Raw genomic sequence first — 13,322 nt, forward strand, 5'->3', positions numbered from 1 at the left:
AAAAAAGAAAAAGTACATGATGTGATTTGGAGAGGACAGGTATCAGTGCCCTCAAGTGCCTTTCTCTGAGTGTAAAGTGGTACAGATTTTCTTCAGGAGCTATTTGCAAATGGATATCAAGAACATTAAAAAGTGTTATAATTCTTAAACCCAGGAATTCCCTTTCAGGAAATGGGATCATCTGAAATAGCGAAAATACACACTGCACAAAAATATTTATCACAATATTATATATTATCATTTTGATCAGTCCACTTTTTATGTTTATACATACACAGTTTTAAAATATCAAATGGTTCTACAAGGTTGGCTATGAAAAATAGAAATTCCTGGCCCACTTAGGTAACAATTTTCTGCTCCAGAGGCAGCCACTTGTAAACACTACTTCTAAAAAACAAAAATTGCTTTTTTTAATAATATATTTAGCTTTTGTCCATAGGAAAGATCAAGATTTAGATTTCTCTCACCTCATCATCACTCTTCCTTCCTTCCTCTATCTCTGTCTTTGTCTCTGTCTCTCTCACACACACACACACACACACACACACACACACACACACACACACACGCATTTCTGGTCTGGTCCTGTATTTTTCCATTCTCCTGATATACTTACATTGTAAATTTGGACCAATATTCAGAACTTGCTTTTTATGACCACATTACTATGACCAGAAAATAGTATTCACAGCTGAGCATGGGTTACAGGCTGAATGGTATGCTGCTGTTGAAGTCCTAATTCGCGGGACCTCTGTATGTGACTCAGTTTGGAGACAGGGCCTTTAAAGAGGTAATTAAAGTGAGAGGAAGTCATATGGGTGGGTCCTAATTCCATGTAAGTGATATCCTCACGAGAAGAGGAAATTATGACACAAACAGACACAGAGGGAAGAACATCTGAAGACAGGAAGGAGATGGCCATCTACAAACCAAAGGCCGCAGAAGAAACCAGCCTTCCGGACACCTTGATCTTGGACTTCTAGCCTCCAGAACTGTAAGGAAATAAATTTCTGTAGCTGAAGGCACCCAGTCTGTGGTACTTTGTTATGGCAGCCCTAGCAAACTAATATGCCATATTAAATTCTACTTCCTGCACATTTTTTTTCTTCTTAAAATTTTCCTTAATTTTTATGTGCTTAGCACTTAATCCTTAAAATTCCTCCAGGTATGTAAATGTCGTCTCTATGCATTGAAACAGATGAGGAGTTCTACCAGTCTTCTTGAAGAAATCTCTCACTGCTTCTGACCTGCTCCCCCTCACCTGGTCACTCCACAGACATGCTGCATGACCGTTGCCTGGAGATGCCTTTTCTCCGCCATCGTCTCCTTTCCGCTTTCTTGTGCTGGATCACTTGCATCCTGGATTTTATATGTACGTCTTTCTTTGCTTTTATCCTTTTTGTACTTTTTCCTACAAATGTCTTCGCATGTATCTTCAACTCTCCTGTTGGATTTTTCCAGTTCTCTGTTAAGTTTTTAATTTCTAAGAGTTCTTCTCCTTTCGTTCCACCCTAACTCTCCACTCCCCACCAGGTGGGTAGGAAGATGCTCTGGAAGGGCCCGCGTCAATTTCCACTTCCTTCACGGGGACCTTCTTGCCCACCCTTCCTCTCTTTTCTCTCAAAAATAACTTTTTAATTTTCTGAATTTTCCTGAAAACTTTGGTTCTTGTTTCATGGCCCTTTTCTGGTCTTGGTGAGTTTGCTGATCCTCAGGTGTCTGCTCCTCCTTGAAAGACACAGAAAAAGCCTCCTGAGAAGTGTGTGCCTTGGCGAGGGCCTCATCCACTGCGGTCCTCAGGGTCAGGTGATCTGATTGGGCTTTCGCCCGCAAAATCCCTGCTGGCGGTTTCTTTGCCGTCTTTGGGCTCAGACTGGCCCGCTGCCCCACCAGAGACTGTTCCATACGCCCGTGTAGAGGGAGTGTGTCTGGCTCCTGAGGTTCTGGGAGCCAAGTGAGCACAGAACGCTTAGGGCAGGTGCCTCACCCTTCTGTTTGTGAATTTTCATTTGTCCTCTTATTTTCAGTACAGAAACCCTGGCCGCAACTGTGCCACTGTCCTCCAGACCCAGGACCCTTTGTTTTAGCCTCTGAAGGGAAGCCTCCAGTCTCCTGCCAGCATGGGGAAGGCTGTCACTTGACTCTGCAGATTCAGGCAGCTTTTAGCTCCAGCTTCACCCCTACGTCCAATGCTGTCAATGCCCATGCCTTTTGTGGGTTCTGAAACTTATGTTGAATTACATCTTAGATTTCTGCATTACTGGCTTTAGATTCAGCTTTCTCTGGTCGCCTAAGTCAGATATCACTTGTCAATCTGCCTTCCGGCTTTCACAGTTTTGCTATTGTATTTTTTCCCCTCCTGTTCTCTTCATCCTTGAGAGTTCGTGCCAAAACAAACACAAAATCCTTTTACTGTCATTTAGTTTCAGAAGGTCTCAAAGATCGATGTGTATATTTTTTTCATCACCTTTAATCAAAAGTCAATCTAGAAATAATGTAGATATTCAACAGGGAGAGAAAGGGGAAGCAAATTATAGTCCAGCCATATTCTTGAATATTGTGTAACCATTAAAAGAACTGTTTGTCATGAATTTTTAATAATGATAAAGTTCTTGTAACATTAGTTGATTTTTAAAACATTACTGAATTTTATACATAGGATGATTTCAACAATTTTCAAAATGTTCATGGAAAAAGCATGGGTGAAAATATACCCCTTTATTTGTTCATGGTTATTGGATGGGATTATGAGGAATTTTATTTCTGTAATTTATAAATGTTCATAATGTATAAATACTATCTTTTCTCATCATTAATTATATTAAAACACAGTTATTACAGAAAAGTAGATAACACTTAAAAAGATTATCTATCTATCCATCCATCCACTCGTATAATCACAGTTTTTTCAATTGCTCCAAAATCCATCAGTTATAAACAGTTAACATGCTGCTGTATGTTTTCCTCCAAGTAAATCTGCATGCTATTTTTATAACGAAAATAATAATATTCTTCCTCATCATTAAGAGTCTTGGAGTCACTAGTGGGCTAATGTAAGAAAGTCTAGTTTGAACTACTGCTGAAATACAACTGTTACTTGGAAGGAAAGGGGAGGTTCCTGGGAGCCTTTTAGCTTTCTCACCTTAGTCAATAGAAAGGGTTGGTTTACTAGATTTGCTAATTATCAGCTTGAAAGACAAGAAGATCTCATGCAGACTCCTGGGGAGTGGTCCAAAGGACGGGAGAGAATGGGGGTGGGATGCTTGGAGGCCCAGGGAGAGAGCAGCAGCTGAGGGGAGTTTCTGGGGGAGGGGTTGGCAAGATTTGCCTGCTTTCCTTAGGATCAGTCCTGCATAGCAGCAAAAATATGCCATGTGGATCCTATCAAATAATCCTACTAGCTGAACTGTGAAACAGGAATTGGGGACAGATAGCTAATGTTGGATGGGGAGGAGGCATTTCTTTATTGGCTTAAGAAAGCAGTCTTGCTTCAAAACCACATGCATTCATTCACCTTGGCTTGGTGCTGCCATGGCATTTAAACTAGTGACCTCCAGACAGCCTTCCTCTGTGCCCAGTCCCCACTGTGAGGCAGCTCTGGAGAATGGATGTGGCACATCTGCTACCAATGGCATTTTCAGGATGTGATGGCTGCCTGCAAATATACCAGGAAGATTTGTGATACTCCATTTCATTTCCTTTTCTTGAAGTAGATTGGTTATCCAGTGCATTTTATTTTTTACTAATGAGTTATTAACTTTTCCTTTTGTTTCGAGAGGGAACACTGAAGAGTACCCTGAATTTACAAGTCTACCTCTTAATAGATGGATCAGCCAGATGGACTTTGCTATGTCAGATTTGGTTCCTAAATTGTGATGGTTTCAAAAGGTGATAATGAGTCTCTGGGCCTCTTACAAAGTCTTCTAATCTTCCTCTCTTTGCACTATCTCTTTCTTTCTCTGGCTCTATTTTCTTTCTTTTTTCACTTTTTGTTAGGTTAGTGTCATTGATCAGTCTGTTTATTTGGGGAAGGAAAAGATAGATTGTAATGGCCGTTCAATGTGAAAACAACAGTCTCATCTTTATCACTAGATAATTAAAAAAAAAAAATCCCCCAGCTGTCTTTAAGAAATCTCATCTGCTCAGTTTTGCATTTTAAGATCTTAGTTAAATGAATGACTACCAGCAAAATTATAAAAAAAGAATTATAGTTAGAGGCAGAATAAGCAAGTAATCCCTACCTGTTTGACGGTGGATTTCTTTTGAAAACAATCATTCACATCGATTTTAAATGCTTATTTACTTCATAGTGGTTAACTACAAAGTGACCTTTGAGGATGGGTATGTTTTGGAAGGTTAAGCACCAGAATTGGGGCTGCCAGCCCTTTGTGGGGATGAATTTTTATTAAATTAAATTAACTGACTGATTTTAATTTTTTTTTTTTTTTAATTTTGGCTGTGTTGGGTGTTCGTTGCTGTGCGCGGGCTTTCTCTAGGTGCGGAGAGTGGGGGCTACTCTTTGTTGTGGTGCTCAGGCTTCTCATTGTGGTGGCTTCTCTTATTGCAGAGCATGGCTTCTAGGCACAGGGGCTTCCGTAGTTGTGGCACGCAGGCACAGTAGTTGTGGCTTGTGGGCTCTAGACACAGGCTCAGTAGCTGTAGTGCAGAGGCTTTGTTGCTCCGAGGCATGTGGGATCATTCTGGACCCGGGATCGAACCCATGTCCCCTGCATTGGCAGGCAGATTCTTAACCATTGCGCCACCAGGGAAGTCCCTGGGGGATGAATTTAAAAGAAGCCCTCAGTTTACTGAGGAACTGAGCAGCCTACAAACTTCAATAATTTACTAAATGTTTAACCTTTTAATAACATGATGAAAGTAGCTCATTTGAAGTTGGAGGGCTGCTATTAGGCATGTCCAAATAATGTTACATTAAACATTCCTGTGGGTGGACACGTGTCAGGGCATGAATTTGCTGATGTAGAATTGTTGACTGCAGGGGAAATGTTTGAAGTAAGTTTTTAAAATTAAGATGACTTTTCTCTTATTTTTATTTTTGGCTGCACCACGCAGCATGAGGGATCTTCCCTGACCAGGGATCGAACCGGTACCCTCTGCGTTGAGGGTGCTGAGTCTTAACCACTGGACCATCAGGGAAGTCCTGGTTTTCTCTTATTTTTAAAGGAAAGATTGTATGATTGCTTTTTTTTTTTTTTTTAATGTGTAATTGCTTTCTTGAGACATCAGTCTTCAGAGAGATTCTATTTAGGTACCTACTAGAATAGGAAACACTTATATAGTGCTTCCTGCGTGTCAAGTATTTTTCTAAACGTTTTATATATGTTAAACAACACACCCCAGGACAACACATGTTTACACTATTATGTACCTTTTTTTTTAATTAATAAACTTTACAGAAGTTTTAGGTTCACAGCAAAATTGAGCAGAAAGTACAGTGATTTCCCATATACCTCCTATGCCCTGACATATGCAGCCTCCCCACCGTCAACATCTCCCACCAGAGTGATACATTTGTTACTACTGATGAGCCTACCTTGACATATCATTACCATCCAAAGTTCACGGTTCACATTAAAGTTCACTCTTGGTGCCATACATTCTATGGCTTTGCACAGATGTGTAATGACACCACTGTAGTATCATACAGAATAGTCTCAGTGCCCTAAAAATCATCTGTACTCTGTTTATTTACCCCTGCCTCCCGCCAAACACTTTTTTTTTAACTGTCTGTATAGTTTTGCCTTTTCCAGAATGTCGTATAGTTGGAATCATACAGTATGTAGCCTTCTCAGACTAGCGTCTTTTACTTAGTAACCTGCATTTGTTTCCTCCTTGTCTTTTTGTGGCCTGATAGCTTATTTCTTTTTCTTATTTCATTGCTGTTATAAAAGATAGTCATTAACTTTTGTATATTAACCTTGTATCCTGCAGCCTTGGTATAATTGTTTGTAGTTCCAGGAGTTTTTTTTGTCAATTCTTTCCGATTTTCTACGTAGACAATTGTGTTATCTGTGAACACAGACAGTTTTATTTCTTCCTTTCTAATCTGCCTACCTGTCATTTCCCTTTCCTGCCTTATTGCATTAACCAAGACTTCCAGTATGATATTGAAAAGCAGTGGTAAGAGGGAACGTTCTTGCCTTGTTCCTGATCTTAGCACAAAAGCATCAAGTTCCTCACCATTAACTAATGTTAGCTGTAGGTTTTTCATAGATATTCCTTATTAAGTTGAGGACGTTCCCCTCTATTCCTAGTCTGCTGAGAATTTTTGATCATGAGTTAGTATTGGATTTTGTCAAATGTTTTTTCCTGCATTTATTGATGTGATCATGTGGTTTTTTCTTCTTAGCCAGCTGGTGTGATGGATTATTACATTATTTGACTTTCAAATGTTGAACCAGCCTTGTATACCTGAGATAAAACCTAACTTGGTCATGGTGTACAATTTGTTTTATATATTGTTGAATTTGATTTGCTAATACTCGAGGACTTTTGCATCTATGTTCATGAGAGATATTGGACTGTCGTTTTCTTTTCTCATCATGTCTTTTCCTGCTTTTGGTATTAGGGTAATGCTGGCCTCATAGAATGATTTAGGAAGTATTCCATCTGCTTCTGTCGTTGGAAGAGATTATAGAGGATTGATATAATTCATTCCTTAAGTATTTCATAGAAGTTACCAGTGAGCCCATATGGGCCTGGTAATTTCTCTTTCGGAGGATTATTAATTATTGATTCAATTCCTTTAATACATATAGGCCTATTCAGATTGTTTCTTCTTGTGTGAGTTTTTGTAGGTTGTATATTTCAAGCAATTAATGCTTTTTATCTAGGTTATTATTGTGGGCGTAGAGTTGTTCATAATATTCCTTTATTATCCTTTTAATTAATTTATGTATTTTATGTATTAAAAAAAAGGTTTTGGCGGGGGGCTGCGTGGGGTCTTCGTTGCTGCGCGCAGGCTTTCTCTAGCGAGCAGGGGCCACTCTCCACTGCAGTGCGCAGGCCTCTCATGGCAGTGGCCTCTCTTGTGGAGCATGGGCTCTAGGTGAGCAGGCTTCAGCAGCTGCAGCACACAGGCTGGTTGTGTTCGCGGGCTCTAGAGCGCAGGCGTAGCAGTTGTGGCGCACGGGCCCAGTTGCTCCACGGCATGAGGGAATCTTCCCGGAAAAGGGCTCGAACCCCTGTCCCCTGCATCGGCAGGTGGATTCTTAACCACTGAGCCAGCAGGAAAGTCCCCTTAATTATCCTTTTAATGTGCATGGGATGTGTGTGATGTCCCTCTTTAATTTCTAATATTAGTAATTTGTGTCTTTTTCTTGTTTTTCTTAGCCTGACTAGAGGCTTGTCAATTTTATTGATCTTTTCAAAGAATAAGCTTTGGGTTTTATGGATTTTCTATATTGATTTGCTATTTTCAATTTCATTAATTTCAGCTCTGATTTTTATTGTTTCTTTTCTTCTGCTTGCTTTGGGTTTAATTGCTCTTCTTTTACTAGTTTGGTAAGGCGGAAACATGGGCAATTGACTTTAGACCTTTCTTCCGTTCTTATATGTGCATTCAATGCTATAAATTTCTCTCTAAGTGCTATTTTTGCTGTATCACACAAGTTTTGATAAGTTGTACTTTTATTTTCATTCGGTTCAAAATATTTAAAAATTTCTATTGAGAGTTCTTTGACTCATGTTTCATTTGGAAATGTGTTGTTTAATCTCCAAATACTTTAGAAATTTCCAGCCATCTTTCTGTTATTGATTTCTAGTTTAATTCCATTGTGGTCTGAGAGCAGACATTGTATAACTTTTAGTCTTTAAAATTTATCAAGGTATGTTTTGTTGCCCAGAATGTGGTCTTGGTGAATGTTCAATGTGAATTTGAGAAGAATGTGTCATCTGCTGCTGTTAGATGAAGTAGTCTAGAGATGTCAGTTATATGATGATATAGATGATTGATGGTGCTGTTGAGTTCATTTATGTTTTTTCTGATTTTTGGCTTTCTGGATCTGTTCATTTTTGATAGCGGGGTTGAAGTCTTCAAATATAAGAGTGGATTCATCTATTTTCCTTGCAATGCTATCAGCTTTTGCTTCATGTATTTTGGTGCTCTAATTAGGCGTATAAACATTAAGGACTGTTATGTCTTTTTGGAGAACCAAACCCTTTATCTTTATGTAATATCCCTCCTTACCTCTGATAATTTTCCTTACTCCAAAGTCTGCTCTTTCTGAAATTGATATAGCTATTCCTGCTTTCTTTTGACTAGTGTTAATATGTTATATCTTTCTCCATCTCCTTACTTTTAATCTGTATTGTCTTTATATTTAACGTGGATTTCTTGTAGAAAATGTAAAGTTGGGTGTTGTTTTTAATCCAACATCTGTCTTCTAATTGATGCATTTAGACCATTGACGTTTAAAGTGATTATTGATATCGTTGGATTCATATCTACCAATTTGTCACTGTTTTCTATTTGTTGTCCTAGTTCTTTGTTCCTATTTTTGTCTTCCACACATTTCCCTCTTTTCTTAGCATGTAAGTTATACTTTTTTTTTACTCTTTTTGTGGCTGCCCTAGAGTTTTCACTGTGCAACTAATCCAAGCTCATTTTCAAATAATACTATATCACTTCAAGAGTAGTGTAAGTACCTTATAATAAATAAATAGCCCTAATTCTCACCTCTCATCCTTTGTATTATTGCTGTTATTCAATTCACTTATACTCAAGAGTATAATATATTCATATATATTGTTCCTATTATTTTGAACAAACTGTTATCTGTTAGATCCATTAAGAATAAGATAAATAAAAGTTTTTCTTTTACCTTCACTTATTCCTTCTCTGATGCTGTTCCTTTCTTCATGTAGATCTGAGTTTCTGGCCTATATCATTTTCCTTCTCTCTGAAAAACTTCTTTAACATTTCCGTAAGTTGGATCTACTGGCTACAAATTCCCTCAATTTTTTTTTGTCTGAGAAAGTCTTTATTTTTCTTTCCCTTTTGAAGGATAATTTCACAGAGTACAGGATTCTAAGTTGGTGTTTTCTTTCTCTCAAATATTAAATATTTCACTCCATCCTCTTCTTATTTGCATGGCTTCTGAGGAAAAGTCACATACAACCCTTATTTTTGCCCCTCAGTAGAAAAGGTGTCTTTTTCTTCTGGCTTGTTTCAGGATTTTTTTCCCTTGGTTTTCTTTGAATATGACATGCTTAGGTCTACTGTATGGGCCATTTACCCTGCTTGGCCTTCTATGAACTTCCTGGATCTGTGGTTCAGTGTCTGACCTTAATTTGGGGCAATTCTCAGTTACTGTGGCTTCAAATGTTGCTTCTGTTCCTTTCTGTCTTTTCCTTCTGGTATTCTCATTATGCATATGTTAAACCTTGTATAATTGTCCTACAGTTTTTGGATATTTTGTTCTGATTTTTTTCAGGCTTTTTCCCCCTCTTTGTTTCCAGTTATGGAAGTTTCTATTGTTACATCATCAAGCTCAGAGATTCTTTCCTCAGCCATGACTAGTCTACTAATAAGCCCATCAAAAACATTCTTCATTTCTGGTACAATGTTTCCAATCCCTAACATTTGTTTTTTATTTGTATTTTTTAGAATTTCCATTTTTCTGCTTACATTATTTAGCTATTATTTTTTATTTATTAATTATTTATTTATTGGCTGTGTTGGGTCTTCGTTTCTGCACATGGGCTTTCTCTAGTTGCGGTGAGCCGGGGGCTACTCTTGTGGTGTGCAGGCTTCTCATTGCTGTGGCTTCTCCTGTTGTGGAGCACAGGCTCTAGGCGCGTGGGCTTCAGTAGTTGTGGCTCACGGGTTCTAAAGCGCAGGCTCAATAGTTGTGGCGCATGGGCTTAGTTGCTCTGTGGCATGTGGAATCTTCCTGGCGCAGGGATGGAACCCATGTCCCCTGCATTGGCAGGCAGATTCTTAACCACTGCACCACCTAGGAAGCCCCATATTTAGCTATTCTTGTATGCTGTCTACTTTTTCAATTAAAAGTCCTTAGAATTTAATCATAGTGTAAAAAATTTCCTGATCTGATACTTCCAACATTCTTGTCATAGAATGACTCTGAGTCTCATGCTTGTTCAGCCTCTGCAAGCTGTGTTTTTTACCATTTAGTATGCCTTGTAAGTCATTGTTGAAAGATGGACATGATGTACTGGGTAAAAAGAACTGTGGTGAATAATAGGTGTTTAGTAAATGTGGTGATGAGATGGAGGGGGAGGGGAGGAATTCTCTAGTCCTGTGACTAGGTCTTAGTCTTTCAATGAGCCTGTGCCCTTAGACTTCGAACTTCAACAGTGTTTCTCAGTCTCTCCCTCTCTCCCCGCCACTGTGGGACAGGATGACAAGAGGGGGCTGGAGTTAGGTATTTGTCTTCTCCCAGGTAGATTCAGGCTCTGATTAGAAAGCCAGAAGATTTGGCTCTGGTACATTAGTTCCTCTTGCAGGCAGAGCTTGTTAAGAACAGAATGCTCTGGTATACTTCAGAATGGTGCCTTTCCCCTCCCACTGCCAGAAGCACAGAGGGATTCTTCTCTGATTTCCCCATGAGGACCTGGTAGAGCTTCTGCAGGTAAAACTCATAAAACTGTGGAGGCCCCCCCAAAACTGGGTCCCTGTAAAATTTTTAACTCTTAGACTTGTCCTCACTAAGCTGCCAGCAATTCATCAATTACAGTTCAGGTTTTCCTACCCTGGCACTGGTTCCCATGGGGCTTTCTCTTGTGGGTTTCTACTCCAATAAGTTGTGATTCTCTGTGTCTGTCTGTCTCTCCAGTTCTTACAGCAGTGATTTGCCCTGTGATCTCACTTCTCTGACTGATTTAAGAAAAAAATTTTTTTTCTTTCTCTTTTTGGCCGCGCCACACGGCTTGCAGGATTTTGTTCCACTATCAGGGATTGAACCGTGCCCCCTGCAGTGGGAGCGTGGAGTCCTAACCGCTGGACCACCAGGGAGGTCCCAAGAAGACTTGTTGATTTTTCGGTTTGAACAGCTTTTTTACTTGTTGTTAAGACAGTGATGACTTCTAAGCTCTTTACCTGATGGACCAGAAACTGCCTGTTAGCTCCTTTTTACAGGTAAGGAAACCAAGGCACAAAGATATTTAGTAATTTGATCATCAAGGCCTCCAGCTAGTATGTGGAAGAGCCAGGATCTGAATCTGGGTGCATTGGCTCAGGAGTCTGTGCTCTTAACCACTACATCATTGAGGAAGACAAGCTAGTTGGGCAGGTGGGGGAAGGAAGAATTTGTTTTCTTACCATGAGATCTTTCAGATCTACTAAGTTCACATTTTCAAAACATTTTCTAAAACAATGAAAGGAACATGTGCCAGAAGGGTTGGTTTGAAAATAATGATTAGTAAAACTCGAAGTAGACACAGTAAGTAAATATTTTAGAGTAAAAGAAAAAAAAAATCACTCCTAAACCTACAGTTTTTACAGATTACATTTCAGTCCTTGTCCATCTTTGTGAATATTTTATATGGGTATTATGTCCTCTTTCTCACTTAACATTGTATCATGGAATTTCTCCCATCTTTCCACATCTTTACAAATCACATTTAATAGCTGTATAATCGTGTATCCTGGTGACGTGCTATAATATCCAAAAGCGTTCTCTTATTGCTTGACATTTGATAATTGATATTTTTCTTTCACAATAATAGATAACGCTCCACAGTTGTTTCCCTTTCACTGAGTGATTTCACTCAGGATAGCCCCATGAATGGAATTACTGGGTCAATGGTTCTGGATAGATGTATAATTATTGCTAATTTTTGTTGTATTAGTTTCCAGAAGGGTTGTATCAATTTTCTGGCTTCCAGCATTGTATAACTATATCAAATATAATAATATCAAAATGTTATATATATATCTCTATGGAAAATCTTTTAGATGCAAGGGAAGTATCAATACCAGGAGGCTGTAAAATAGGACTCTTCCATGAACTGATGCATGACTTATTCTCAGATTTTAAGTTTACGTTACATGGGGCCTTGCGTATAGGAGACATTCCATAGATATTTATTGAATGGATGGATGATGAATGGAGGGACAGATGGCATCCAGCTGATTTCTCCTAATTAACACATAAAACGTTAGTGGCAAAGTTGAAATGATTTCCTAATTTAGAATATAGAGTTCTTTCTCCCACTATAATTGCAGTTTTACTTCATTCGGCCAACATTTACTACATACTTAGTATATAAAGCACAGTCTGGAAGCTGGGGGTACTATTATCAATAAAAGATAGTTCCATCCATCATGGTCCTCACAGTTTGATTGGGAAACTCACATACCTCTTCGGATCAAATCCTTATTTATAAAACCAACGTACTGACCTCAGGAGTCCCTTTCAGCTTCTGGATTCTGTGATCTTCTCAAACTCTAAATGTCTTACTTCTAGATACTAAGACTCTAAATTGAGCTTCTTTGAAAGAGCAATCTAAAGAAATGGGTGACCCTGGATAATGACAGGGAGTCTTCTCCCCTTCCTACTCCTCATTTGTTCACTCATTCATTCATCATTCCCTGAGCACATACTAAACATGAGACACTATTAAGTTCTAGAAATAAAAATAGGAAGAAGTCCTCTTCTCTTAAAAAGTCTATGGTCAAAATGGGAAGGTTTTTTCAAGAGGAATAATTTGGCAACACAACAGTACTCCACACATTGCTTATGTGTGTGTGTGAATGTGATCCACTTATGCTACTGTCAGGGAGGGGAAATTTCCTCCTTTCCTCCTCTCGCGTTCCTGTGGCTGGACCAATCACAAAACTGACACAAGACAGATTGACAGGAGAAAAAGAAACAAATTTAATTTGTGTGCACAAAGGTCTCATAGAAATGGGACCCAAGAAGTGGCCAAAGCAGATAGCCTTTATACTTTTTAGACAAAGAAGTTATAAATTTGAGAGGGATTGACAGGATAAAGAAACTTAGGCTTGGGTGTTTAATTAGTGAGGAATTTAAGCAAAGCTTGGGCTTGGGTAGTAAATTAGTAAAGAAGTAACAAGTATGCAGGTTTCTCAGCCCTGAATTCCCTATCTCTGTTGATAATGATGTCTTTCTACCTCCCGGTACAAGGAGGGCCCCTTTCACGTGGGAGATTTATTTCCTGCTTTCAAGGAGCCATAGGAGGATAAAAGTATCCCTCTCGCATTGACTGTTTCTTAAGTAATTTTAATGCAAAATAATCAACATGCCATTGAGGCATATTTTGGGCCCCAATACAACTATTCTAGCTAAAATTTAAATGGAATGGTCTCCAGTATTAAC

At 38.9% G+C, this 13,322-nt stretch overlaps 1 protein-coding gene across 14 annotated transcripts in view; it reads right to left on the reverse strand.

The window, feature by feature from the left end:
- Positions 1-13,322, reverse strand: part of DLGAP1 (DLG associated protein 1) — a 312,230-nt gene that overhangs the window by 33,428 nt on the left and 265,480 nt on the right. The gene's annotated exons all lie outside the window — the stretch shown is intronic.

The sequence above is a fragment of the Hippopotamus amphibius genome, chromosome 11 (genome assembly GCF_030028045.1).
Source record: "Hippopotamus amphibius kiboko isolate mHipAmp2 chromosome 11, mHipAmp2.hap2, whole genome shotgun sequence".
NCBI classification, from domain to species: domain Eukaryota; kingdom Metazoa; phylum Chordata; class Mammalia; order Artiodactyla; family Hippopotamidae; genus Hippopotamus; species Hippopotamus amphibius.